This window comes from Mastomys coucha, unplaced genomic scaffold, assembly GCF_008632895.1.
Source record: "Mastomys coucha isolate ucsf_1 unplaced genomic scaffold, UCSF_Mcou_1 pScaffold12, whole genome shotgun sequence".
NCBI classification, from domain to species: domain Eukaryota; kingdom Metazoa; phylum Chordata; class Mammalia; order Rodentia; family Muridae; genus Mastomys; species Mastomys coucha.
In genome coordinates, this window is record NW_022196894.1 from 61513510 (window position 1) to 61538237 (window position 24728).

The window sequence follows — 24728 nt, forward strand, 5'->3', positions numbered from 1 at the left end:
ACTGGGCATGGTGACTACATAGTTTGATTAATATCCCCAATAAGACACCACTGGAGAAAACTAATTTTTCATTTGTAAGCCTGTGTCCCCTACAGATAGCTTCTTGGTTAGGGGTGGGTACCATAACAACTCTTCCCTCTCCGCTCCAGGATGTCACCTAGCTTGAACCTATACAGACCCTGTGCATGCTGCCACAGATTTTGTAAGTTCATATGTGTATCTTGTGTCTAGAAAAAAAAATGCTTTCTCAGAGTCATCCATTCCCTTATGATAGTTTTTAACTTTTGGTTTTCAAGATAAATATGCTGACAAATAAAAAAAGAGAACAGAACCCAGGGATATAATCAATAAGACAATTAACTTTCTCATTAGCAAGTTTCACAAGACAGTGGCATTAAAAAACAACAGTAGTAACAAATCTGTATTTTTGAATTGTTATATCACACTGTGTTGCCTGTCCATTCAAGTTCAGACCTGCCCTATATTCACAGAATCTCACACATGTCCAGCACACTGAAAATAAAAATGGACCTGAGAAAACAAATTAGACTTCCAATTTTAAACCCTCTGCATAGAGCACAAGACTTGGGAATAATCACTTATATTATTCAGGTGGTTTATACAGTAAAATTGCATAAAAATCACAAATGGTAAGAAAATAGCAATTTAGGTATGCATTGATGAATGTGACCCTTGCTTTACCTGCAAAGTAGTGAATTCTTAGGTATAAAAATAGAGGTGAGGGAAGGACAAATGTTTGAGTGGCTGACTGCTCAGGGAATGGGTGATGTAGAGGAAAGGTACAGGAAACAGATACTTGAAAGTTCAGGTCAATTTAAAAAGCAATGGCTAACTAACATAATCACAGAAAAATGATGGAGGTGGTAGCAGCCTGTAAATAAAAGCCAATTATTACATATGGCTTCAGTAGGGGAAGGAAAGACTGAGGTAAGAAAAGAGAAATATAGAATAATTTCAAGTTACTTACCTAATCGATTTAGTTGAAATCAAAAGAACATCTGATAGTCAAATATGTCCATTCATTACTTCCTAGAGAGTGGCAGTATGAATAAAAGCACACTGACTTTCTATATTAAGACATTTCAGAAGGGCTGGGGCAATAACAGAATAGTGAGTAGCATTTGCTGCTCTTCTGGAGGTTCAGGGTTCTGTTTGCAACACTTATATGACACCTTACAGTCATCCATAACTCCAGTTCCAGGGCATCTGGCACCCTCTTCTGGCCTCCACCAACACTAGGCCCCAGTGCTGTATACTTATATATACATGCACACAAAAACTTCTGCACATAAGATTAACAATAAATGAGCCTTTGGGGGTGGAGCAACCATCTGAAGATGGCCTGTAGTATTGAAAAATACCTGCAATCTCTTTTTCCCCAACCCTCCTAACCTACCTACCCACACCCACCTCAACCTCACCCATCCCCATATCCCCCTTCCCTGAGAAATCAAGTCTCTACAGGAATAGGCACATCCTCTCCCACTGAGGCCAGAAAATACCTGCAGACAGGAAAATTGCAAACTCCAAGAAAATTTGGTTTATACAGTAAGTCTGTATCTAAAAAAACCAAACTTAAAAGTTGTCCACATTTTAAAAGATAACTAATATAATTCTGCTTTATTAAATGCTTCACAAGGATTTGTTGTTATTTATTCCTGTGAGAGAAAACCAGTTACAGATAGTTACCTTACTGTAAACAAAACAGACAGTTTGGCTTCTTTTTCCTTCCATGGCAAGGTGAGGAGATAGGACCTTTAAAAGAATAAATTTTAGCTTAAGTGTCAGTTGTAGGTTCATAGTAAAGAAATTAGATGGGTTCCCATATATACCCCTTTAAACTCGGCAACAACACAATCTTTCCCATCTGCATACTGATTATACCATACCACAGTGACACATTATTCCTAATCTATGATCCCACCTTGATGCACTATTTAACCTTGACTCTGAAATTCCAACTTACACCCATCAAAATGGCTAAGATCAAAAACTCAAATTACAGCACATGTTGGTGAAGTTGTGGGGCTATGGGAACACTCCACTGCTGGTGGGAGTACAAACTTGTATAACCACTCTGAAAATCAATGTGTAGTTGCTTAGAAGATTGGGAATAATTCTACCTGAAGACCCAGCTATACCACTCCTGGGAATATACCTGAAAGATGCTCCACTATCTCACAAGGACACTTGTTCAACTATGTTCATAGCAGCTTTATTCATAATGGCCAGAAACTGGAAACAACCTAGATGTCCCTCAACTGAAGAATGGGTAAAGAAAATGTGATTCATTTACACAATGGGATACTACTCAGCCATTACAAACAAGGACAGTGCAAAATTTTCAGGCAAATGAATGGAAGTAGAAAAGATCAGCCTGAGTGAGGAAATCTAGTTCCAAAAGGACTTGCATGGTATATACTCATGTATAAGTATATATTAGTCATAAAGTACAGGATAACTATGCTATAATCAACAGACCAAAAGAAGCCAAACAACTAGGAGGGCTCAAGGGAGGATGCTTGAATCTTTCTCAGAAAAGGAAACAAAATAGATATCAGAGGTCGATGGAAGAAAGGAACTGAGTGGAAGAGTGGATGGGGAGGGGAGCAGGGCAGTGAAGTAGAGATCATGTGTAGGGAGAGCAGGGGAGAGGGAAAGGAGATTGGCTGGGGATGGAATCTCTAGGGTGTTTCAGACACCTGGTATGGGAGAAGGCCCAGGTGGGTCTATGAGAGCAACACTAGCTGAGGCTCCTAGCTGTGGGAGATATGGATCCTCCCACATATGAAGTGGCCACTCCAGGCCACTAGGACTAGCCAAGTAGGAATCCCAGTAGAGGACTAAGGAGAGCAGCTCACCCACAAAACCTTCGACAGAAAATGTGTCAAGCCTACAAGACGTGCAACAACAAAGAATGAGCAGAGACTGAGAGAATGGCCAACTAATGACTGCCCCAAATTGAGATGCATACCAATGCTAGACATTATTAATGACACTATGTTATGCTTGCAGACAGGAACCCGGCATAACTGTCCTCTGAGAAGCTCCACTCAGCAGCCAATGGAAAGAAATGCAGGGATTCATAACCAAGCATTTAGATGGCACTCAGGAAGTCTTACAGAAAAGTTGGAAAAAGAATTGAGTGAACTGAAGAGGATTCCATAGAAAGACCAACAGAATAAAATAACTTGGACACTTGAGGGTCTTCAATGTGGATCTACCAACAACTGGGGACAGGGCTGATCCTGTATCAGTTGCCTGCCTGTGGATCCTGTGCCCCTAAATGAACTGGTGTGTCTAACCTCAGTGGGAGAGGATGTGCCTAGTCCTGAAGAGACTTGATGTGCTCAGGTGTTGGGGTGTAGATAGAGGGTATGTGTGTATATGTGTGTGTGTCAGGGGAGTGTTAGTTGGAGGGTGACATCCAGAGGGAAGCTTACTCCTCTCAAAAAAGAAGGGGATATTGGGTAATAATACAAATAAATACATTAAAAAATTAAATACAGAGATTTCTAACAAATGACTACTTTCAAAATGACAAATGGTAGTCAGCTACAGATTAAAAAGTATGACAGAGTCAGCAGCGGTCGCAACACCTGACATCATAGTGTCAACCCAGCAAACATTTAGTTTTATAAAGAAGCATCATATGTTCAGTAGTGAACTAAAAATAATGAACTCAATTCACAAAACTAGACCAAAATATGAACACACATTTATAATATAATATTTTGACATATTTCCCTCAGTTACACACTAGAACAAGCTGCCAGTACTACTCAGCTAATGGGTCAATTTAAAGGCTTATTATCTTCTAGAAACTGTTAAGAAAATTAAGGCATGGGTCATTAGAATTATGTGTGTTATTATTCCCTTATTCCAGAAATTTCTAGCAACACATTACTTACATATCACTATTCCTATGCCCAGTTTTATTGGTTTTATTTGCAAATACCTTATAATCCACTCATTCTCATCAAAGAATGCCTCTAATTCTTCAGAAATATTACTTTTAAAGATTGATTGAATACTACTTTTACTTCCTCACACACTTGGTAAAGTATAAGCTACTTAGAAAATATTTGTATTCTGGTTTACATTCTACAGAAAACCTTCCCTGAAAATAATCTTCCCTAGTCCCAATAATCTAAAGCATGCTCTCATCATCCCATGGGTTCTTAGCCCACAGGCTCACATTTCCCATAGAAAATTATTCCACTGTTAATGTCTTGGTCTCCTAGGGATTTGTTGGCTTTCATGACACTCAACTGTACAGATTGTCTTACAAACATCCTTCATATTCCAGAATCCATATTTTTAAGTTACTGAATTTTAAGTCTATTGCCAACTTTTATTTGACATTTCCCATATTCAAATGTTTAGCTGATACTTCCACACACACTAAAAACAATTACCTAGTATCTCCAAATTAATGATTTCTACACTTTTTTACTCCTAAAAAATACTGAGACATAATTATGCCATTTCCACCTTTGCTTTCGTCCGTCCAAATACACCTCCTTCCATGTATCAAGCTTGCACTGTCTTAAACTTTTGGCTGCTTTTTCTTTAATTGCTGTTACATACACACAAACACATACACAAACACACACACACACACACACACACACATTCACCAAACATCCAATGATGCAATTTGGATACCTTAAGTGAGATATGAATTTGTGATGACATGAAAATTTCCTAAATTACTTTTTAGAAATAAACTTTTTAAAATGAAATAATTAATCTGCTAAACTTAAAATTGTTTTTCTTGTATAAATACATTTTAATTGATTATTAAAAATGTTATAGAAAAACAGCATATATTTTGTCATCAACTGTAATAACATGGATTTACTCTGAGCTGTCTGTAAAACTTTGAACCAGTATATGAAATTTTTAGTTATTTTACTTTAGCCCTCATTATTAAACATATGGTCTAAAAAGCCTCCTTCCCATGATGTATAAATTCATAAATGACTTAAATATGTGACTTAGTTAAATTATGGACTAAAATATGGGAGCAAGAGGTGTATACCCAAATAGGGCTGTAATACAAAGAAAACTCACTATGGGAAAAAATAAAGTTTATAATTTTTAAACAATAAATAATAATGGGCAATTCTTAAAGAGAATTCTTTTAAGAGAAGCCAGTAAAGTATACTCAAAATTGCTTGGAGCACATAAAGTAGGCTAACTAATTCTTCTTTCACAGTTCAAAATGGTGCCTCTTTTCAATGGCTTCATGTAGTTCCACAGGATTTGTGGGCAGACTTGCAAACCCTCAGGTCTATCAGGATGGTGGTGCAGAAAATGTGTGGCTGGATCTTATGTGGGTGTCTTTATTATTGACTTTTAATTTTAAATAGTATAACATCTCCTGAAAATAGTGTAAAACAAGGGGGTAATGTTACAGAGGCAGAACTTAGAACGGGGCTACTCGTGCTTACTTTGGGAAGGATGCTTAGAAGTGTGCTCTGTTTTTCAAATCCTGGGAAACGTTGTTACCAATTTGCACACATTCATAATGTGGTCTAAGTTTATATCTCATGATTACTGTACCTCATCCTTCACTCTTCACTTCCTTATCCCCCGAAATCTCCCATAGCTAAAATTTTAGGTGTCACCCCTGAACAGTGGGATGTCAATATTACCTCTCATTCCCTTTTAACATCCCATCTCTTCAGTGGCATTGCCTGTTTTACATATTTAGCTTCCGTTTAAGCTTGTGAACTGTTCTGTGACCTTGACATTTTCTCATTTAGAAAAGAAATCATCACACTTTTTTTCCCACTGAATCCTTACCCTCTTTCTCCAGCAACCGTTAAGTTGATCCTGGCTAATGAAGCCCTGTGAAATTGGAAAAGGTAACGTCACAGGAGGAAGCATGCGCCCTTCCCATGCGTGCTGAGGTGAATAGTCCATCACTGCCGTGAACCTGTCTTCTGAGAGGACTCAGCATCAGGCTTAGTCACAACACCGCATGAATGTTTCCTGGAGCCCAAGTAACAGTCAATTTTAGAACAGCTTCCCAAGTTCATGATTTCTGGCAGCTTTTTTTTTTTTCAAATCTATTTGCCTTTATCAGGGGAAAGAGATCACGAGCCAGCTGTATTAAAATAGTCTAACGTCATGTGGCCTTGGATAGGTTTGATGAAGTTACTTCTGCATACTCCTAGGGCCCCCTGTGTGTATAAACTTTCTCATTACCAAGTTCTCCTAGAGTGTCATGTGAGATTATACCTAGCAGACTTCTATCAGTAACTGAGGGTACACCAAAGATCAAAGACTCCTCCATTGTTCCTTTTGGCCCACTGTCTCCAGAGCTCCTCCATGGTATCTTCTTTCTCTTACTAATTTCTTCTTAGAACCCATTTCTCTGTCTCCTCTCTACCTCCATATTAGATTCAAACAGGAGAAGATAAAGATAGGTCTAAAGACCAGTATTTATTATTCTCACATTCGCATTTATTCTGTCGAAAATCTGCCGTTCATATTTTAAAATTTTTGTCACTCAAAAAAATTCACTGATACAGCCATCTGAAGTTAGAAGCCAGAATGTGCGTTTGTGGAAACATTTTTGGTAGTTGAAAAACAAGAACTGATCTGTTTTTCTCTGTCAGTTTTTTAGTGCTACATTCTTATTCCTTGGGACATACTTCCAGATTCACAGAACTGTTGCATGAAATGGGAAGACAATATAGAAAAAGAATGAGATTTTTTAAATAAGAAACACATGGATGCACACAAACACACCATGTTTCCTTTACTTCTTTCATTCATATAGAGATGTTCGCTCTCTCTGCTTATGATTCTTTTATGTCAGTATTATTACTGGTTTCGTAGCTGTAGAAAGAGACTAAGTAAAAATGTCTTAATTTCTGTATTCTTAAACACAAATCCCTTTGGTTTCTCAGTATGATGATAACTGCCCTGCTAGTTAAAAATACTCTGATCATACACAATACCTTCAAGCTACTGCCCTAGGTGTTTTTCCTTCTCTTACAAATTTCTCCAAGGAATCTTCAACACTTTGAAGTTCATATCTTCATGGGCCATATTTACTGGCTCCTAGAAAGCAGTGTTACATGACTAACATGTTCACTATCGTAAAAATTTAAACAAAATATGACCTGGACTTTGCTAGAGGGTCCTCTTGTTGTCTACTCAGTAGTTAATACATTTCTAGTTGTGTTTTAATTATAAACATGATAATTTACGCACTCAATTTTCTCTGCTTTAAATGTCCCTTCTCCCTCTGTTGTTCTGTGTTGAACGTGTGCTAAATTTCCCTTGCTCAGTAAGATTTCTCTTAATATAATATCTTAAAACTGACTCATGTTAAGAGAAAAATAATTATAACAATTTCACGAACACTTGTGATTATCTGATTAAAAACAGTTTCCTTACTATAACAGGAACAGTATTCACTGCAGAGCTCACTATTGAAGTCTTACACACTGATAGATGCACTGTGTCTCCTAAAAGTACATTCAGTGAAAATGTATTTCTTTAACTATGAAGTAGTATTTGTGGAACTTGTCTCTGATGCAGTCAAAAGATTGTTCAGTGAGTCACAAGTGTTTGGCTCTTCCATACTATAGTATTGCATTTTTAATTAGGTGCTAGTTAAAAAAGTGAAATACAAGAGATGGAATGAGGGCTCAATCGTGGAGAGTACTTTATACATGCTATTTGCAGAGAACCATGGTTTGATTCGAAGCACTGATGTGGTGGCTGACCATTATCTATGACTCCAGTTCCAGGATATATCTAACATCCTTTTCTAACTTTGGTGCACACCAGCAAGCATGTGATGGTGTACTCATGGACATTCAGCAAAAACACTCATACACATGAAACAAATAAGCTAAAATATAAAATTTGAATCTAAAATCAGTACTGTTGCATTATCCCTTTAACTAATTTTGAAGTGATAGAATTTGCATGTTTATAGCCACTTTTATCTTCAAAATATTATAAATTTAATCTGTGAAAGAAAAGCTGCCTAGGTATTAAGCCTAATCAGCAGAATTCTCTTAAGTCTATTTTCTATTGATTCATCACCAAAAAACAATGGAGAACATAGCTATAGCCATCTATGATGATCTCGTATCAATTTTGTATTTGAAATCAGGTGTATAATTTTAGCAGTGCCTTAATTTTTATGATCTAGCGCTAGTCTTTAAGGGCAACTTTCATGATTTCCATTTGTAACTATCTCTCTATTTATTATTAAATATTTAAATTACTCTCCCTGTTTTCATTCATAATAAAAGATGGTTTGCATTATACAATAAAGTCAAAAGTAATGTAATATTCCCCAAGTTACCTCAAATCTTTTAGTTATATTTTCATGATTTTTCTAATAATTTTAGATAAGATAATGTCACATTGAAACCTCAACTTTGAAAGTATATGCTTTACTCAGTAATTAAATTTCTTGTCAGATAAGCCAGTTGGCTTCTGTAAACTTGACACAAACTAGGGTTCCATGAGAAGAAGAGATCTCAATGGAAGAAATGCCTCCGTCATACCAACCTGTGGGCAAATCTTGATTAATGATAACGTGGAGGAATCTAGCCGATTGTAGGCAGAGCCATCCTTGGGCAGATGGTTCTGGGCTCCTGCTTCTGCTCCTGTCCTGACTACCCTTCAACTATCAGGGAATGTAAGCCAAATAAACCATTCCTGAACAAGTTTCTTTTTTTCCCTTGGTCTTTATCATGTCAAGGGACACTAAAATAGGATGTCAAGTGATGATAGGAACAACTGAATTTTGTCTCTTAGATTTGACTCCATGTGATACTGACTCCAGGTAATTGAATTTTTCATTGTATCTGAGTTAGGATTCAGAGCTTTTGTGTACTGCTCCTCAACGATTGCACTCCTCCAGGCACATAGATGTGCAGGCCCTATGCCTACTGCCACAGGCTTTGTGAATCCGTGTGTATATTGGTCTTGGTGTATTTAGAAGGCCTTGCTGCCTTGTGTCCCCTATCCTCTCTGACTCTTTCAGTCTGCCTGCCTTCTCTTCCATGGGATTTTTCTGAGTTATAAAAGGAGGAAACTGATGGAGACATCCAACTTAGGACCAAGCATTCCAAGTTCTCTTACTCTCTGCAGCCTGTTAAAATACTGATTTGTCTTTCAAAAAATGGAAATAAAAGCATATTCCTTAACACTTTCTGTGGTTCATTTGAGTGAACACAAGAGTATTTTCAAAAAAGGAAGGGAAAAATGCTATTTTAATGTCTGTTTCCACAAGGTTGACTTCTTATGATCCAATGTGTGGAGTTTACGGATCTGCAAAACCTGCTTTGACATTTGTGCACTGCCGTCTGACTCAGGATGAAGTCCGGAATTCAGCATCCGTTGTGTCCTTTCTCTAGCCTAAAATAACACAGAAAAGATGAACATCTTTTTGCATAAAATGTTGGCACCAAAATGTTCTGAGTTATTGAACAAAGATTGTGCTTATTGTAACACTTTGGTTATATCTGTCTAGAGTTCTGGAATATCACAGCTGTCAACTAGGGTGCCATCATTGTTGAGAGCATACTCTAGAACACTGAACCCTATCTTTAAGATGTTCAAAAGATCATTTTATTTTTAATCTTACTTGCTTAATTTGTATATAATTTGAATATATATTACTTACATTTTTATTAATGATCACCATTAGTAAATATTTATTATATTCTTGCTTAACTTTTCATTGAAATTGTATCTTACTATTAAATTACTAAGTCAAAAATACTCATAATATATAATGAACATTTGGTGTTCATTCTAAATATTTCTATAAATTTTCCTTAGCTTCTCCACAAAGAATTTCATGCAAAAATTTTGTTTTTATTAAATTGACATACCGTATTTCTATAGTCTTCACATTTTCAAACAAGGTCAACAAAGGTCAGTTTGTTGTTGAAAACTTTCTAAGTGACTGGACCATGAATAAGAATTACAAAGGTAATCATAGTTTTTCTTAAATAGCATGTTAAATGCTTCATGTTATTTTCTTTTTTTTTTTATTTTAGATATTTTCTTTATTTACATGCGAATTTCTCCATTCCCAGTTTCCCCTCCAAAAAACAAAAAAACAAACAAAAACAAACCTCTGTTGCCTCCCCCCTCCCCATGCCTGCCACCCCACCCTCTCCCACTTTCTGGCCCTGGCATTCCCCTACACTGGGGCACAGAACCTTCACAGGGCTGAGGTCCTCTCCTCCTATTGATGATCGATTTTGCAATCCTCTACCATACACATGCTGCTTGAACAATCAGACCCTTCTATGTGCAGTCCTTGGTTGGTGGTTGAGACCCTGGGAGCTCCGAGGGCATGTTATTTTCTTACATGAAGTCCCACTTGTAAGTTGTTGGCATTAATTCTTGTGCATATATGTAGGGCAGTGGCCTGTTCAGGCAACCTGGGTCCAGTCAAGTAATAGGTCTGAACTCCGGTGACCCAGTTGGCAATCTCTCTGCCTGCAAGGGACGAAAGGTGTTCGGCCAGAACTCCTGAGTGCTTGGATCCTGTTTCAGTCACAACCTCTCACTGCTGCCCCCGCAGGAGATGTGTGCTCTGTCAGATAGACAATGCCCCAAGCTCCCAGCATTCTAGCTGGACCCTACCCCCAGTCATCTGACCAAAGCCAGGCATTGTCTGCTCCACAGATAGATAGCCACACCTTATACAATATGAGAGGTGGTTCCACCCTTCCCCTCTCTCTTGCCTTCTTCCTCTCTCTTGCTCTTTTTCTTCTCTTGCTTCCTTTCTTCCTCTCTTGCTCTTTGTCCTCTCTCTTAATCTCCTCTCTTACTCTTTTGCTTTCTTCCTCTCCTCTCTACATGGCCAGCCCATTTTCTCTTCCCTATACTAAGTTATCTCATGATTATGCATTCACTCCTTTTTAACTAACTAACGCGTGATGCAGCCACAGGCAACAGCAGCAGAGAGCCTCTGCCATTGGCAACAGAGAGAGACCAAGCCCACACATATGTAGTCATATTCTGAGATTCTTTCCCTCACCTATATCATGTAGATTGCTAATCTGAACTGTTTTTATTTTTTAATTTGGTTGTTTACTTTAAGGACTTGCCATATATTATAGATTATTGTCCTAAATCAAACATGCCCTTTATAAGTATTTTCTACTAGTCTATTAGTTATATTTGATCTTGACATTGCTATTAACACATTTTTTTCACCTTAATGAAATCTAATCTAACCCAAAATCTACTTCCTCCATGATTATACTACTCATGCTATATCCATAAGGCTAGTGTAGTCAGTACTCAAAGTTGTCTATTTTATCACGTTAGTCTCTAGTATTTTTAATTTTTAATCTTGCATTAAAGTCTGTAGCCCATTTTAAATTAATTTTTCAAAAGTTGAAATATCTTGTGACAGAATATTTTTTTCTTTTTTTTTCCTTTTATTGAAATTAGATTTTTTCCTCCTGTAGTGTATCCTGATTATGGTTTCCCCTTCTTCTACTCTGCCAAGTTTCTCCTAAACTCCCCTCCCTGGATCTACCCTCCTTTCTATCTCTTATTAGAAAACATAGGCTTATAAAGGGTTATGATAAAATAAAATAGAGCAAAATTTGACAACCGGGAAAAAAAAGAGCCCAAGAAAAGGCACAAGAAACCAATACAGACACAGAGACCACTTGTTCACATACTCAGGATTTCCATAAAGAATAATAAATATACTCCTATGAATAGCAAAAGATACTAAATTATAATTTAGTATTCTGGAAGAGAATATGATGCTGAGTACTGGGAAATGTTTAGTATCACTACAAAGCACCTCCTAGGGGGTAATCCAAGCAAGAATCCGTGACTTTAGAAGCAGTCTGAGAAAAACATGATTTAAATTCATTGTGTTGATGGCCCTGAACATACAGGAAGGGGACAGGAGCCAAATAAAGTAAGAGCTGAAAATGGTAAAGACTTACATTTCCCCCTAACACCTAGAGATGAAAGAGATCCCTTATGATTCATTGCAGACTTCGGATTCCCAGAACAACCAGGGAATTGATTGCTTTAAGCCCTTCACTGTAGCAACTTGTTATAGCAGCATTAGGAAACTAATACAGAATGTCTGCTGGTTGGTAAGTACTGAGTGGCTTTAACAGTTCTGCATTTTGCTTCAGCCATATTTCTTCACATACGTTCAACTTTTATATCCTATTTTAATAAAACAGAGGATAGAGAAAATCATGTAACCTTTCAGATAATTATATCATTTTATAATCTTATATAGAGTAATCTTCATTAATAGGTTCTTTTAAAATACGTATCTATAGTTCAAACAAAAATCTTGCTTCCTGACATGCTTACCTTCGTTCTTTGAATGGACCTCATGGTTACCAGATTGTAAGATAGAATTCTACCCTTCAGTGCCCTCATTGTTCACAAACATCTTAACAGTCCTCAGCTTATATGTGACCTCTCTCTCTGGGGAGCATGACCTGGCTTTTCCTCTATCCCCAGCTTGCATCATGCTGTGTATTCGTTTTGCAATCTATCGTGCTGTGCCTTATGTTACTGGTTTGTTTTTGTTTTTGTTTTTGTTTTTAGATCTACCCTCTCTCTGCATTAGTTTGTGAGTTGCCCAAATGTGTGGGTATTCTCTCTCTCTCTCTCTCTCTCTCTCTCTCTCTCTCTCTCTCTCTCTCTCTCTCTCTCTCTCTCTCTCTTTATAACCATGAGTTCTTAGCCTAGTATATGGCTCCAGGTAGGTGATCAGTAGAAATATGTCTGTTTGAACTATTACTGCTCAGAATTGTGTCTTTATAATGCAGCTTTCGCCCATTTAATAACTTCTAGTTTTGCCACAAGGCTTTAATAAATATGGTGCAAGCCCCAAAAATGCACTTTCGGGTCAAATATATTGAGTTCAATCCTCTTCTCCACAAATATTGCTGAAATGAGCCTGGACTGAATCCCAGCTTCTGTCAAAGGGATTTTATAGGCAGCTCCTGGCTTTGGCTAAGGCCTTTATCCCAGAGACTCCAAGGCCATCACAGCTGCAAATGCTTCAAATCATAACAGAAAAAAAAAGAGGTTATATTACCAAATTATGTGAACTTTTTCAAACCCAACACATCAGTCATTTTACTTAAAACTATAAAATCTCTGAATAGTACAACCCATTTATAAAGTAAAGAAAAACATATTTTGTTTCTTCCTAGCTAACATGAGAAAATATAACCTTCATTTTTAAAATAGTATTTCATTATTATGTTCAAAGTGGAAATGGATTATTATCAAAGAATATTTTCCTTAGCTGTTACAGGTGATTCCTTGGCTCTTCCCAACACAGAGTGATACTGTGTTAAATATTCATGTTATTTTCACAGAGAGGAGCTTGATGCCCTGGATTTCTAATAATACTTCATCTATTTATTTTATGTCTTAATGTATATGTTCCATACACTGTTGCAATAGCTGCTGAAAAGGTCTTTAAAATATAATTTCCTCATGAAATATTCTAAAAAAAATTTCTAAAAGCAGTAAATATATTTTCTACATTGATACAAAACTCACATTTAGGTATTTGTGTATACATACACACCTTATCAATGGCTGAGCCAATAAAAATTTAGTTCTACAATCAAATCAGAATTTCAAAAGTATAGAAGTGTTACCAAGGAAATGTTCTAAATTTTGAAAATTCCTACAAAAAATTGTTTTTGTATTTTATGTCCTTAAAAAATAACATTATTAATCATTACATTTTGGTTCATGGTCTGGTACCAACATTTAACATTTCTATGATGGCCAACAGATTCATAGCTAGTCTTTTGCTTTGAAAATTAGTTGTAGATAATTGTGAAAGGAAAGTTTAAGAAAACCGCCTTTTTTTTCCTGAAAACAACACTTTAAGATAGAATTCTGCTGTATAGGAAACTGTACATGCTGTTTCAAAAAGATGCCAGGCACCAATTAGAGACTATATTTTGCAACTATTTTTAACATGTCTATACATATATCCTTTTTAGCAATTTGAAGGAGAGAAAAAATGAGGATAAAATATATTGAAAATGTATACATTATTGGTCAATATATTTAACCTGAGTCTTCACTCTAAAAATGTTCTGTTGTTATTGCTTTGCACATAAAAGTTGAGATTTAAGTTATCATCTAAGTTCCAAATAAAGTTCAGTACCATCATCTTCCTCATTTATTTGCAAAATTGTGAATCAGAAGTGCCACCTGCTCTTTTTAGTATGTAATGCACATGTCACAGATAAAAATCATTATTCCTTACTGCTATCTGTAAAGAAAATAACATAGACTACCATTCTCTATCTCATTAAAATAATACACATAAGTTAAGTCTCCCCATGTCAGTCTTGACTGACAAAAAGATTCATATTTTAATAAAAGTTGAAGTTTAATATTTCCAAGCATTGTTTTTGAATAACATTGAAATTATGATTTGGAGGCATTGCAGAATTATGGTAGGAGTTTGAGATGCAGACAGAGGAAGTATTACAAAAGTACACACAAAATACACAAAATAGCTAGAGAACATCAATGAAGAATGAAAATTCAATAAAGAACTAAAATTACCTGCAACATAGGCACAGTCTTCATTTCTCTATTGAAAATAAAACTTCCATGCAATAAAATATGTCTAAACTCCATTACTTCTTATTGGAATTGAAACATAATGTTTCTAGTTTCCTAATAACAATAAACTACTCAGGCTAGTTGTAGAGTTGCACAGAAGTACTCAATCAAATTGTCTTAAAATTTTAGGTTCCTCTCAAATTACTTATTCATAAAAATATTATCATTAATATTTCCAGCACATAGTGATATTAAAATTCATAAGGAACATGATAGATAATACTGTCAACTTGACAAAAGCTAGAACCATTTAAAAAATAAGCCCATAGCCACGCCTGTGAGGGACTGTAAAGATAAGGTTAGTGTGAGTAAGGGAGATCCAGTTTAACTCTCAGTGGCACCATTCTATGTTCTGGGACCTTGTACTGAATACAAAGAGAAAGTGAACTGAGTTTCAGTATTTATCTCTCTTCTTCCTGACCATCAACAAAAGGTGACCAACTTCCACAAGATCTTGCTTCCATGGCTCTCCTGACATACTGAGCTATAACCAAATAAATATTTCCTGCCTAGAGTTGTACTTGTTAAATGTTTTGTCACAGCAACAAGTCGGGAAACTAATAAAGGAAGAGATGAAAAGAGCTGATTCAATAAAGCATTTCTTATGAAATCTCACTGATTTGATTTGTGCTACATAAATTTTTAAAAAGTAAATAAATAAATAGTCTTTGAGCTTGAACTGGAATCCATGCACAAAGATTTCAGTGAGCCAGGCCCATGGTCTTAAAGCCAACAGGGTTTCTGCAGTTTCATGAAGTAGGCTTTGTGCCTTTCTTTCCATCTTCTACTCTGAGGATTTTTCAATATAGAGAATGTTGTTCTCATTTTACTTACTTAATAAATACTTGTTAAATTATTTGTTTTAATAAAAGTTTAGTTGGTGACACAGAATACTAATTTCTCACACAGAACGCAATATTCAATCTATTTGTCTACTTCCTAGAGTAAATACAACTGCAAACTGTGGTATCATTTTATTTATTTTACTATAAAAATTATGTGCTGAGCATGCAGTCCAGGCAAAGGGATTTGTGTGGTCTAAAGGATATTTCACTCAGGCTGTGGCAGGGTCTGTAACTGTATCATTGCTTTCCTACAGAGTACAACTTAAGAATGGTTTACATGCTAATGGCCACCCCAGCATAATGGCTAGATCTCCTTCAATAATAATATAAAAAACACTTACGTATTCTTCAACTTTTTATTTTCCTCAAATTCCATACTAAATGCTGTGTTCCTGACTGAGCATGTTTTAGAAATAAGTTGAAATTAGTCAAACCGCAAGTCTCTTGATTTACAACAAAGTTAAAAGCCAGCTAGTTGGGTGAGCTACTTCTATGCATTATTAATGACTACACTGAAGACTTATTCTTCTATTAAAGACTCTGAGGCCATGTTTTGTAGAGTCTACAGAGATGGTCCTGGTCATCATTATAGGAACAACAAAATGCTGAGGTTTTAGGGCATTTTCTATGGTCAAGATTTGGAAATAATTTGTTACTGAATCCTCTTCACCGTTTCCTTTCTCCCTTGTCATTGTATTTGTTCTCTCTCTCTCTCTCTCTCTCTCTCTCTCTCTCTCTCTCTCTCTCTCTGTCTCTCTCTCTCTCCCTCTGATTATTTACTTGTTTGTTTGCTTGTTTATTTATTTACTTAGAATGAGACAATATACCAAAACTAGAAGTCTTCACAGGCTACTACAGTTTCATGGACATTTAGGGAAATCAGAATTGGGATACCTACTGAGTAAAGTTTTGTATTCCTATCTTAACTTGGTCATATGCCTTCTGGTACTTTAAAGAACATTTATAAGTAGTAAAAAGGGACAAAACTGTAAAATGCAGCATCAAAATGGACCTATAGTTCCTGACAGAAAACTGAATATATGTATAGACTTAGCGAACTCTCTTTCAGTTGAGAGAATATTGTACTTTAGATTACATGTAAAAAAAAAATGCTGCAGCCAAAACTGTGACAAGAAAAATTGTTGAGACAAAAGCATAGTCTTTCAAAAGAGTTTAGTGAGTTGTAAACATCAAAACAAAAAGTTCAATTAAATATGAATGTTTAATATGTGCTCAACCAAAATACTTAAGTGTGATATTTTACTCTATATTTAGCCATTTTACAAAGTCAGATTTACAAGCAAGAAAACAGTTTTACTTTCAAATTGTATGTTGGGAAACTATATAAAGTTGTTCTCTCTTAATTAACATGACAATTCTGTAAAATTTATGAACAGCAAGAATATTGATTATATGTGTTCTTGCTAAGATAGGCATTTATTGTCTACCTTCCATACATTGTTTCTGGGAGAACCACAAGCAAAACAAATGTACAAATCCTAGATCTTTCATTTAACTATCTAGCAGGGTAAAATGGTGGGCTGATGCTTATTAAATCGCTGAAACAGATTATAGTTTCTAACACTGCTTTTTAATGTTTTTCATGTGCTTATTACATTTTAATAAAATGTAGAAGAGATTATATAATGAAAAAATTACCCAAAAATCAAATTACCCTTGCAGCTAGCCCTTGATTCTTCTTATCTGGATGAGAATCCAACAGATTTGTCACCTGAGCCAAGGACCATTTACCACTTTCCCAAAAACACTTTGTTAGCAGGAATGCACCTTGTACCTTTGCATTTGCTGGCTCCTTTGTTTATTTCGATTTCTAAGTTCCATCCTTAACTCACACCCAAATCCCCAACTCTCTAAATTAAAGCTACACATCAAACTACCTGAAGTAATTTTCCTTAGAATCCCAGTACTTAGCTATATTGTGTTCAAAGCCTTTATCACTGAGAGAGGCATTATATTACTTTTTTTTTTCATAACCACCTTAACAGCAGCTACATTCCAGTTGATTTGGTGAGATGAATGCCATTTACACTTCAGTTTGCACCTTTCTGAAAATGCACAGAAGGGAATAAATCGACACTTTTCCAGAATGATTGTGCATAAGGAAGTCTGGGGCTGTTAAGGGAGGTGTTAGACACGTATGGGAACATATTAGTTACAATCACACCTAAATTTCAATGACTTCCAAAGTGATAGAGCTAATGTGTATGGGGAAGCTGAGAAAGCTGGCAAGGAGTAATTATGTTTGACTTTCTTCTCATTAATTTTAAATGGCCAAAAACATCTTACCTTATGTTGGTGAGGCATTAGATTGTAAATCTTTAGGAAAAATAAATTCAAGAAATGTGCAATTTTACATAAAATACATTCAAGTTGTTTTTTTATATAAAGTCTTGTTTGGGTTAGTTCTTGACATTAAAATAGAACTGGTTGTTGATATGTTAGCAGAGGGCAAGGGCTTTTTTCAAGAATTTTGTGAGATTCATCAGCCATATTAATAACCAGGATTATTTCCCATTGTTTTCTTCTAATGATTTGCAATAAGGTCATCAAACTATACTATAAAAACTAATGGATGTGAATATCTACATGCTACTCAGACATGTTAAGCACAGCACACACAAGGCAGCAAAAGAGTGTAAAGTCTGGGACCATCCTGGCCAGAGCCCAGGAATTAAAAAGTCCGAATTTGAAAGACATTTGTTTTGAAGATAGAAAGATTTGACCATATCCTTCACTATTTGTGTTATTGTAGATCATCTTCAGAGTCACCATTTCTAAACTAGTGAAAAAGGTACCTTCTATGAGGTTGCCAGAAAGAACTAAAATGAAGAAACTCGAGTATAGGAGATGGAGCATAGGTAAGGGGCTGAGAAGTGATACACAGGGAGCAGAGATCAATCAGGGTTGAGTCAGGGTTAGTAGAAAGCACATTCCTGCTAACAAAGTGTTTTGGGAAAATGGTAAATGGCCCTCTGCTAAGGTGACAAATCTGTGGGGTTCTCCTGCATATAAGAAGAGTCAAGGGCTAGCTGAGAGGGTAATTTGATTTTCCAGTAACTTTTTTTTCATGATAAGATTATCATGGCCCACATTTTTTCCTATATTGAATCACTTGAGTTTTAAAATTCCATTAAAACATATGAGGTTTCATGACTCATAAAATTTTGAAGTCTAAAATCATGTTGTTAGTAATTTTTATGTGTAACACTTGAAATTTGTTTCTTGAGTAGTCGCTAAAAATATGGAGCTCCTAGAGACACAATGTAGTTGGACAATTATAAATCTAACATTACATATTGTCATATGAAGGTTAAACTTAATCACAAACCTTAAAATTATTTCTGAATATTAAAGGCAGACTATGATAGTAGGCTGCTACATGGAGCTAGTGATAGGAAAAAGGCATGTCTTTGAAGTAATATTCATAAAAGTAATTGTCATTTCGAAGCTTGTAAATAGTACAAGTATCTGAGTAAAGCATAAAGTAACCTGATTATAATATTTCCAAAGCAGTTTGGCAAGTCCTATGGATGTCTTTGGGTTTCTACAAATAGGAGTTTTAAAATTGAGATGCAAATAGGTCATCTGACCCAGGACTGAGTTAGATTGCAAACAATATGTCAAGGAAAACTACACTGAAATTCAGAACCACTATGGCAGTAAGTGATTTTAAAACATTTTGAAAAGCAATTTAGATTCTCATAGATGAGAAACTACAAAATGTGTCACAACCTTTTTTTTTTTTATGAAGGTACCATGACGTGTGTGACTTCCACTGAAAGCAAGAAGAGAGTCAAATGTAGAAGGAACTGTGACTCTGTGGAAAAAGAAAGAACTAAGTCCAGTGTGAATAACCTCCAAACAATGGTCAGCAAACACTCAAAAAAATGATGAATTTATTAGTTTTGAAAAAAGCCAACTTTGAAAGCACCTACTGCATCCCTTTGGGAAAAAAGGAAAATAAACTGCCAAATTTTAAAATTCCTTGCTAGGGGATTTTTAGTTGTATAGCAAACTTAAAGTTTAACAAATGAGACATCTTCATTTAGTGGTGAAAAAAAAACATGAAAAATGTTCTCACAAGGACTTTGGAGGGCTCTGACAAAATTACGTTTTCATGATCTAGTTTTAAATGGATTAGAAGCGTGTAGATTATGTTTCTCAAGGCAGAAGCTATTTGAGAAAGAAGGGTAAGTTCCTGGGCTAAAGAGAGCTTGGCACTGTACAGTCTAAAGCCTTTGGAAATAGCCCTCAAATATTTGATGACCCTAAATGGCAGCCAATTCCCAGAAAACGCTGAGTAGAAGATGGTTACACATATGTAAACTAAATCTCCTAGTGGATTTACTATCCCTAGGACATTAACTTTGGGATATGAAAAGGGAAGTAGTGGTCAGAAGAATGACAAATAGGTCTACAATCTTTCCTGTACTCGATTCCTTATTTAATCTGTCCCCCATGTAATAAAGTGTGTGTGTGTGTGTGTGTGTGTGTGTGTGTGTGTGTCCAAATATCCCCGAGTTTCAACTTGCTGGATCCTTGTTGTATATGTCTGGCTGAGATAACTCACAGTCTCATGCTTGTGTCAGTTATTTGTTAAGAAAGTAATACACTTATATTTGTATTATTCAATGATGCACATTCAGTAGTCAGTTCTGGTGTCCACATCTTCCATAAAGAAGAGGTCACTCAAATTCCTACAAAGTCTGTCTGTGGATTCCTCCCTCTATTCTCCTGATAAATGTGAGAAGTAAGTGGAAGAGGTAATTAAATATTCAAAAAGATTCAGACTTTCTCTGTCCCCTATGAGGATATTGATTTTTTAATAGCAGCTACTCAATGAGAACCTATGTTTCCCAAATTCTTTTGCATATGGATAGAGTGTCTTCAAGTAGAAGTGGCATTTGTCATCCTGTTAAAGTTACTATTGTTGGTGCTTTCTATCATTTTTACTCATATTGTATTGTAAATGACACAGTCTGGTGAACACTTGGAGAATAGTACAGGCACAAGATGGAAAGGAGTGAGGTGCCTTGTAAGAAGAAAAGGAAAGAAGAGAAAAGAAAAAGAAAGAAAAGAAAAGAAGAGAAAAGAAAAGAGAAAACAAGACTTTTCCAACCAGAACTATCCACAGCAACTGTTTCATGAGGAAAATTAACTCGAATTCTGTTAAGACATTGCAATTTGAGAATTTATTTGTTGCAGTGGCCAGAATTCCTCTTACCCAGCATAAACAAAAACAATAGGTAACTTGATAATTACTACCAGAATAAATGAATAATTGAATAAGTTAGTGAGTGAATGTGCCTAGTTATTCAGTACATTGTCCTACCAAATACAAGAGGTATCCATCTTCGAACTTCTTGACCTTTAACTTTCAGGATAAAACACAATTGTAGCTACATTAAAATTTTTCTTCAGGGTTTTCCTTTTTCTTTACAGTCACTCTAGTACCCCAGCCTCTACTGTGCCATAATATCCTTCTACTACAGGGATTGTTTGGTAAGTATTTCAAGGCCCTTTGCCCTGTTGCAAGTATAGTACATGTTTTTACTCATTTAATCCCACAGTTCTATGACATATGCAGTCTGTAATGAAATTGAAGCACTGAAAATATTGCATAACTTCAGGAATCAGGCTCCAGACATTATTTGGCTTTCTAAGTCTTAGCTAAATTGAATTTGCACTACAATGCAATAAAGGTTGAGTCTAGAAAGGAATGGCAGTAAATGACAGAGACAGAAAAACAACATGTAGTGGACAACACAGTCCTGTCTAGGGCAGCAATATGAGCCAGAGTCAAAAATATGAACTCTTACTGAATAATATATTAGATGTTTATCAGAGAATGACAGAGGAATTTTAAAAGGCATCAACCTTGTGTCTAATCAGAGAATAGTATTTTGTGCCAACTGGCACAACCCTGTGGATTCCATTTATTTAAATGCCTTTCTAGGGGAGGGAGGTATGCATCATTGTGCCCTTGAAACTCCTGGAAATAGAAGCTCCCTGTGGCCACATTCATCTCTTTGGAGGGTCCCTTGAAATGTAAACAACTAAAATAACAAGTAAGTAGGACAATGGAAATGGTACCAAAAAACTTGTGCCTGCTTCTTCAATATAGAACACTTTTGCTCCTTTTAAGATTCAGTGGGACACATTAGTTGGGAAGCATTGTTCTCAAGAGCTCTAACCAAATACAAATGCAACTCAGGTGGCTTCCTCTCCTGAGGCTCAAATCAAGTGGAGGAAAGAGGATCGAGGCCAGCAGGTCTTGTGGTTTCCATTGTTTCATTTGGCTACAGTTACAGCCCTTGGCTTGTTCTATACACTTATAGAAAAGCAAACCTCAAAGGATTGGCTAGAACCTTACAAGTTGTTTGTGAAATTCCCAAAGACAGAAAAATAAACCACAGAACATTGGGTGAAAAAATGTCACACTGTGCTTTTAATGGGATTTCTCACTAACTGTCCTCCAAGAGTGCCATTACCAACCCAAAAACTGCCTCATAGTTTGCATTTTTAACAATTAGCCTATTTCTTTTTCCTCTGGAGAAAACTCAAGAGCAGAAGAATAAAAATTAAAACCTGATACTAGAATAGTAGGAAGCATCACTGAATAGCTTGCAGGTCAAGACCTGAGGATTTTTTGCCCAGAGTTTGCCACTGTGAATATATTTAAACTTTAATAGTTCACACAAGCTCACTTTCATATATAATTAATTTTTTATTAATTTAAGATGATCAGAGTTCAGTAGATTCTTTCATTTGCTGTACGTTCTCTCCAATAACTCGATCATTTCTAGAACTTTATTGTTTCTTCTCCCATCCAAAAATTTTTTTCTTTCCATCTTCCATGTAACAACTCCCTATGTTTCCATGGTGTAGACCTTTAGATACTTATTGAAGATATCCATGACTATTTTAGATAGTGGGAGACAGTCTAGTGGGAATTTCTTATCTGGGAACAGTTAAATCAGTGATAAATCAAACAAACAACAGATGCTGAAGCAAATAGAATTAGGCAACTGCAGGAAGCCTTCATGTTTTCCAATAAATGTATTGAAGCAACGTACCAAATGTGTTATTCATTGTCTTCAAAACCCTTAGAAACCTCTCATTCTTGAGAAGATATACAATATGCACCAGCGGTCTAGACCCATAGACACATCAACTAAGTGACTGAGATGAAGATGTTCAGGTTGTTTTCTCTCAGCTTCTGGTTAGGTGCTTTTGGTACTTGCTGCTTGCAAAGCACATCACATTGACACAATAGACTTGTATGATTTTCTGTGGAATGGTTACTTATTAAAATTACTGAGTTCCATATGGAGAAAGAGAACAGAGAAGATTGACTATCCCAGAACATCCTCTATGCTATGCATAAGCCCTTGATCATAGTTTGTGGCAGTCAAGTTCTCTGGTCTTGTCATCATTACCATGATGTCTAAGAGTGAGAATTACTTTAATGTTCTAAATAATTACTTTCATTCAATGTTTCACATAAAAAAACCCACTTACTTACTATGCCTCTATTTTTCTGGACCTAGGCTCCTTCTAGTAGTAAGTACTCTCTCAGCCAAATTCAGATTTTAAAAATGAAAGGAAAAAAGAAAAAAAGAAGGAAAGAAAGAAAGAAAGAAAGAAAGAAGAAAGAAAAGATACTGCTCTAATATTTCAGGATACAAGTTCACCACAAAGAACTAATCAAATTGGTAATAAAAAAAGAAAGAAAGAAATGAAGAAAGAGCAGTTGTAGCAAAAGAGAGGATGACATAAAGACATCACTAGGGAGGGAGACAGGAGAGAAGCACTATAACCCATGAGTTCTACAAAGATACTGAAGTATAGGAGACTTACTCCAAGTAAGCAGGAGGGTTCCAGAACTAGACAAGAGCTCTGTAGGAGTCACAGAGCCAGTTAAATGAAGCCTGTGCAGTAAGGAGCTCTGATGATGGGGAGGATGTGTCATTTGCTGAAAAGCACCACACAAAGCATAAATGAGAGCAGAAGAAGAAGGAAGGGCCAGGGAGATCAGAGGATTCAGAAATAGTGAAGACAACAGGAAATAATGGTAAGAACATGTTGATGCCCTTGCTTTTCCTCACCACTTTCTACTAAGTAGAAGGCAGTTGGCAGGAAACCAAGGCAAATTACAGCATCAGTTACTGATGAAGAAGGGACTTGATAAAACGACATCATGATGAGATAAGTTTTACTTTTGTTTTGTTTACATTGATGTTTATAGGCTTTAGATTTCATCCTCTAAACCATTTTTACTGGACACAGCTTTCATGCCTGCACTTATTGACCACCCACATTTTCTTCAAATCTCTCCCACTACCACCAGTGCTGCAAAGCATGATTGTAAGAACCTTTTCTTCTGGAATCTGTGACAGTTAATTTACACTGACAGTGTTGTGTTGTTGGTGTTGTTGTTGTTAGTTCTGTGCTATATAAACATTAACTTTATCAAATACGACATATCTCTCCAGAATTGTCACTTTAGTTTGTACTACACTAAAATTAAAATATTTTAAATCGTTGTAAGAAATAATTATTAGCAATCAATTTGAAGGTTTTTTTTTTCTTTCTAATATAAGCATGAAGAATGCAGCCATTACTGTTTTAAATGGATAGCTCTATTTGCTTACCAGATTTTCTTCAAATGTGTTGGCCATCATCTTGGTCCTTCATGACGTCTACCTTTTAATTATTTTTCTAAGGTTTTCATTGTCTTTTGATGTTGATGCTGAATAGCTGATAAATTCTTATTAGTAGCAAGTAGTTGGTTCAACTCAAGCCAGACTCTTGCATTATGACATTTGTGGAATGTTTGCAACTGTTGTTTGTTACTATAGCAATCATTTTCATCCTATGGTTTGAGTCATTTCATCCTTCAAAAGGACATTTTGTTAAGAATATGCAAACCATACTCTTTCATGTATTTTCCTTGATGAGAGACTGTCCATGAGGTTAACCCCCATGGTAAAAGTATGTGGTAAAATAAAACCATGTACATCACAGAGGACCAAACATAGAGGTAGTGAAAACGGAGGAGACAAGAACCATCTTCCCAGTGCACACCATGAGAACAAGCCAACTCTTACCTTTCCCCAGTTCCTGAATATCATAGCATATTAAAAACCAATCAAGAGCTGGGTGGTGGTGGCACATGCCTTTAATCCT

General features: G+C 36.0%; 1 long non-coding RNA gene across 2 annotated transcripts; it reads right to left on the reverse strand.

The window, feature by feature from the left end:
• Positions 1 to 9245: 9245 nt before the first annotated feature.
• On the reverse strand, positions 9246 to 24349 carry LOC116086488. 2 transcript variants are annotated; one of them, XR_004116947.1, is made up of 3 exons: positions 24194 to 24349; positions 11991 to 12222; positions 9246 to 9420 (listed from the first exon to the last, which is right to left on the reverse strand). It is a non-coding gene; the product is annotated as an uncharacterized LOC116086488 (long non-coding RNA). The 2 variants fall into 2 exon arrangements; XR_004116948.1 differs by lacking the exon at positions 11991 to 12222.
• Positions 24350 to 24728: the final 379 nt, after the last annotated feature.